Source organism: Calidris pugnax, unplaced genomic scaffold (genome assembly GCF_001431845.1).
Source record: "Calidris pugnax isolate Ruff unplaced genomic scaffold, ASM143184v1 scaffold337, whole genome shotgun sequence".
Lineage (NCBI taxonomy): Eukaryota > Metazoa > Chordata > Aves > Charadriiformes > Scolopacidae > Calidris > Calidris pugnax.
Genome location: NW_015091098.1, coordinates 565,195 through 570,953, shown reverse-complemented (window position 1 = coordinate 570,953; position 5,759 = coordinate 565,195). Strand labels below are relative to the sequence as shown.

General features: G+C 46.7%; 1 long non-coding RNA gene across 1 annotated transcript in view; it reads left to right on the top strand.

Moving 5' to 3' along the window:
- LOC106897341 overlaps positions 1-4,108 on the top strand; it is a 21,100-nt gene extending 16,992 nt beyond the window's left edge. The window contains exons 3-4 of the long non-coding RNA XR_001413759.1: positions 3,219-3,474; positions 4,027-4,108. This is a non-coding gene — a long non-coding RNA (uncharacterized LOC106897341). The remainder of the gene's footprint in view (positions 1-3,218; positions 3,475-4,026) is intronic.
- Positions 4,109-5,759: the final 1,651 nt, after the last annotated feature.

The window sequence follows — 5,759 nt, the reverse complement described above, 5'->3', positions numbered from 1 at the left end:
GGGGGGGGGGGGGGAGCCTCGCGCACGGCTTCCCCGCCCTCTTGTCCCCGCCCACTTGTTGAGCATTTAATTGACCCCGCCCACAGACAGCGTGAATCCGAGGTGACCACGCCCCCTCATGAATAATTAACGCCGGCGGCCGTTGGGCCTCCATTTTGGAGTGAGGGGAGGGCTGGGGGTGGCTGGGCGGCCAGTGCCGGTCACAGTGGGCCGATACTCGCCTCCAGACGGCTCCTGCCTGGGCGAGGTGGGTTATCGGAGCTCAAAGGGGCCGTTTGGTGTCTTTAGGGGCTGTTTGATGACCTCAGGGGCCGTTTGGTGTCAGGGTTGTCACGATGGCGGCTGGTGTGGGAGCGTGAGGTGAGGCAGGGCCTATGGCGGCACATCCCGGTGTGAGGAACTGCATGGAGCATCGCTCTGGTTTGTGAGCGTTATGGAGCTGTAGGTCTTCTCTGTAGGTTGCTAGTGACCAAGCCTCAGTGAACCCCTGGTCTGTGTGGTCTCACCCCTCCCGTGTCCTGTGAGGCTGTTCTGTCTGAGACTAGGCCCCACCAAACCCCATCTTCGGTCTCCTGAGGTAAAACATGGCCCCAAGACAGCGGTGCCCTGCCCCAGTGTTTGCTAACGTCAGAGAAGAAGTTCTGTGCCCTGCTCTCTCAACAGGGTGCTGCAGGACAAACTTACACAGGAGCGTGAAGCCTGTGTACAAATTAATTAACGCCGCGGCGGAAATATGTCACAACACAAAGTGAGCGTGCCATAACACGTGCCTGGGAGCAAAGCTGTAGCGTGATAAAACAGAACCGTGGCACAAGACCAGCTGCAGACGTTGTCGGCGGAGGCTGGGCTACAAGAAAGAGTTACAAATTGCCGTGCAGCCGTTGTCTGTTACTGCATTATACTGTAAAATAGCATTGTTCCGTGGTGCTGCCATCTCGGGAAGAGCCCGGCGAGCTGCCGTTCTGTGTTACAGCAGTAAGCAGTTCCTATTCAGTAACAAACTGGGGTCTAAAATAACTATTTCTTTTTACAAATTCCACTTCCACAGTACACAACATAACTATTTCTCCTGGTTTCTCCTGGGGATAGTCTCTGAGCCTCTCGGGAGAGGCTGGGTGCTGCTCCGAAGGCAGCTCCCATACGATGGCAGCAGAGGGCTGCAGCTGGCGGAAAGGACTTTTCCCCACTAGATTGTTTTTGGTTTTTTTCGGCTGCAGCTGGCGGAAAGGACTTTTCCCCAGTAGATTGTTGGTTTTTTTTCCCGAAGACAGTTGTTTGTTTATTTCTGGAACTTTATTGAAGGAAGCACTTCCCTTCGCCAAACTGAATCAGAAACAAAACAAAACTCAACCCCAAATACAACGATACAGCACTGTCTGTTGACTGTTGCTAAGATTAATGAGTGGGAATGCCACGACAATGGAACCACCATTGCAGGTTTTTTTGCTGAAAAGGTGAATTAGACAGAAATAATGTGCCTCCAAGGCATTTCTGCCTAGTCTGGCTGTTCCGTTGAGCAGCACCAGCCAGGTAGAGCCTAAAGATTTATGTTGTCCCTGTTTCTTTTTCCCTCTGGGAGGTGGCAGTGCCTGGCTGAGTGTCTCTGTGTGTATTTGTGTTCTGCTTCTGGGGATCCATCAGCAATTCTCTCACACGCAGAGAATGTCATTCACCTCGTCCCCATCGCAGTTTCCCTGGTTTGCAGCTTCTGTTCCACCACGAGAGAGTTGCATTTCAGGAATGGCAGAATAAAGGATTTCAGACTGTTCATTTACACCAATATCGGTGTTTCTGGTAGTTACCAGATGGTTCTTGGAGAAAGAATGTAATAAAACGGGGCAGATACAGAGTGGTTTAAGGGTTTCCTGAGTCTGAAGCTACAAACTTTACATGTTTAAAATGCAGTGCTGGGACCTACATAAATGCATCTAATGATTGGCATAATTAACAACAGGAACAGTGATACGGAGTTCTCCAATTTAATTGCGTTGTGTGGTTAAAAGTATTATCTCGTGTTTGCTTTAAATGGGCTGAATGAGTCACGGGCTTGTTTTTTCATTTGAGGCTCTGTAAATTAGTCAATGTTTGTAAACTGCTTTGGGATGACGGGATGACGGCTAATTAAGGAAAAAAAGTACAATTGAGTCGTTGGAAGCGATGGCGATGGTGGTGCTGGAGCGCTAACTGCTTATTCTATGCAGGAGTGGCCTCGTCTTGTGTACCCGATTTATCTTTGCCCTGCCTACACCCGACGTGTGAGCAGATTTATGTAACTGGGGTAAAAATACCCGGGGTGTCTCTGGTGCTCTGCTGCTGTCAGCAGCAACAGTTAAATGACAAGAGCAGGGCTGGGATGGAGGCAGCATTTCGAACATCTTGGGCTTAGAGGGCAAGACAGTCAATAGTGAGATTTTTGCCAAGAGCCCAAGCACATTGGGCATCAGAATCCCCCAGGAAGCCAGGAGGTAGCACCCAAGCCACGTTTCAGGGTGTCATTAAATTCCTCTGCAATGGCCGTGTAGACAAGATGTAAATCTTTTGGGCTGTAAAGCCAGCACTTTTTTCAGTCAATATTTCATTTACCATATGCATGATTTTCAGGAAGGACATGGAGGAGCCCTGTGATAGGAGCAGCACCTGTATTTACATGTAGAACTAGGTGGGAACAGGAAATTGGAGCTGTTTGATGGGGACACCTCCGTGGAAAAGCGAGGAAGTTTTGCGCATCGGGGTGGGGAAGTGAAGGAGCCTCCAGAGGATCCCCCAGGGCCAGGGAATGGGCTTCACAGTCTGTCCTGCCTGGACAAACCGTGTCTGGTTTTGCCAGGGAAGGGCTTTTATTTCAGGGCCGGAGAATGGCATGGGGCTGAGAAGGGGCATAGAGTATGTACATCCCGTGTCCCAGCCCAGGCCTCGGCAGTGGTTTGATTTCCAGATGTCCTTGTTCCCTTTAGGATCACCAGTGCCTTGGTTTGGGGCATGTGGGGCAGGATGGATGGATGGATGGATGGATGGATGGATGGATGGATGCAGAGGGGATGCAGGTTTGTGCCCTGGGCACGTTGTTCATCCTCCATCAGATATTAAGGATTTCCCTCACATCAGTCCTTCCTCTGCAGTTGCCAAATCCTTGCTGAGGATCTGGCCTCTTATGTTTTTCCAGCCTGCTCCTTCCTTATAAATATTCCTCTTTTTTTTTTTTTTTCCCCTATCTTCAGTGGTTCTCCATCTTCCCGTTTTGCCGAGAGAGACCAGCAGAAAAATAAGAAGCGGATTACTAAGGATTTATTAACATCTCAAATCCAGCTCCTCTGGTTTTCTGAAGAGCTGAGTGAACCCGTCAGAGTGTATGGAACTGGTGCTCTTCCTTTCTGCTCCTTTTTAAGATGCGATGCTCAGCCCCAAACAGATGGGAACCTGTCAGCACAGCACGGGGATAATTACCCCTTGGAGCCACGGGAAGCTTCGTAACGGGTAGGAAGTTACTGCAGCCAATAATACTCTGCTTGATTATCTTATCAGATTTCTCAGGCTGAGCGTGTTGCTAGGCCCCGTTATTTCTTGGAAGAAACACCAAGAAAAACCTTGTTTCCTTAGGGATTTGTATATTTCCATAGGTGAATCCTCTTTGAAGCTGTGGAGCAGCTCTGCCACAGCGGGTGTCCTGCCTGGGGAGGGACGATATCCTGCAACAGAGGTGTGGAGATATCAAGGATGTGCAATAACAAGGAATAGTGTAAATATTAAATAAATTAACCTGATGATTGCTTCTGTCATGCTTTGGGCATTGAACAGTCCCGTGTTCCTGGTGCCAAAGCTCATGGCACAAGCTGTTTTTTGGAGATTCACATACAAACTCACACATCTCTTGCTGTTGGATCCCTCCAGGCAGCGGGAGAATCATAAATCTTCATTTTTTTTGTGGACAGTCAGGCCCGGTGCGTCACCCTCACCTCTGCCAGCAAGAGAGGGTGAGGAGTTCAGGCATTCTCATCCTGGCTTTTCTTTTTTCTTATTTTTCTCTAGGTCTGGAGGCTGGCGGAGTGAAAAATCCTGCTGCAGCAAAGCGGAGTAGTGGATCTAACCCTCATGAGCAGGCACCAGGAAGCCAGTAGGTATTTGCGTGCGGCTTGTCACAGACCATGAAACCCACTATTATTCCTAAAAGAATAGCAAACCTGCTCTTTTCAGTACTTCAAAAAGAAAAGGAAAACAAATTTAAAAGCCTTTCTTAGTGTTGAAAAAAAACCCCGGCTTCTGAGATGGACGTGTGTATGATGCTTGCAGTCACCTGAGCAAGTAATTCCACTCCCCCCCTCCCCTTGAAAACACCTTTCCCTTGAGCATCTGTAAGTATTTTACAAATATTAGCGAATTTACAGTTTGTTTGTGGGAAGGAAAATTATTCCCATCCTTCCTTTCTAGATAAGGCAACCCAAGGCAGAAAGAAGTTTCGTATACAACCAGGCGAGGACTTCAGGAGCCCTCATTCCCTGCTCCCAGTCATAACCAAAGCTTAATTCCACAGCACTTGTAAAAGGCAGATTCGGAGCCGTGCAGCTATTTGAGATTTTATTCCACCACCCACAGGCCCTTTTGTAGCAATCTGCTCCCTGCTTGCTGGCACTGCTATTAATTATGGTCTGCCGTGCTGTCGTACCTGGGGCTGCAGTTGCATTTCCAGGGTGTAAACCCTTGTTTATTTGCATAATGGCTGAAGTACTTTCCCCCCCTATTCCTGGGATGCTGTTTAGTATGAAAACTCTTTGTTCTGGGGAGCTGACTTTCTTGTATATTTATATATTATAAATTATTTGCTTTTTGTGTGTGTGTGTATATACATAAAAATAGAGAGAATATATATATTCTAATTATATGTATGTTACATCTCTGCTCAGAAAAATAGAACAAGGCATTGGGAGAGTAGAATTCTTTTATCATGTTTAAATTAATTTACAGCTGCTTGTATTGTATTAGCACAGCTTCTCCCAACCTGGAAAAGACTCCTGGGAAAAGGGGGTGAACCAGGGTGTGAGGGGCTTGGGAAGGTGAAAGGGAGAATGAAAAGCAACTGATATATTACTTCTTTTTCCAATAATGCAATGTGGTCATAGCCATTGGAAGGAGGTACAGAAAGTGGTGACATTCTCTTCAGAAGGGCACAGGGTAATTAGAAGAAAATTATAGTCTTGATTCAAACCTCAATTACATCAGATTTTATCCTTGATATGTCCTGGGAACACCTCCTGATAATGATGTGTTATTACTAAGACAGAAAAGGATGTCTTTAAAAAAAAAAATCCTTGTATTCTTATAGTGTCAATTAAAAGACTACAAGATGAAAATAATTCCCATCCTGCTTCGAATTTCACATAAAATGACCAATAATCCTTTGCATGTTTTATTTTGAAAACAAAGCAGTCCAAAAGGAAGATTTTTTCTTTAATATTAAGACTGTATTCCATGCAGATAATCCATAGTAAATACATTGCATTAAAAGACAGTTAAAGTGCCTTTAGTCCCCCAAAATAGTCCAACTGTGCTGTAAATTCAAGTATGTGGAAAGTAGGCCTTTAGTTATAAAGAGAATATTTTTTTTAATGTGGGTCCTGCTCCCTTTGATGTTGAAAATGGGGGGAGGGGGAGGGTTAAGCCCCCAACTCCTGTGGGAGCAGAACCAACCTCGCGTTGGTCTCTGCTAAACCCTGTGCTGTGATTTCCCACCTGCAGGACACGGACTGATAGCCAAGGAGCAGGTT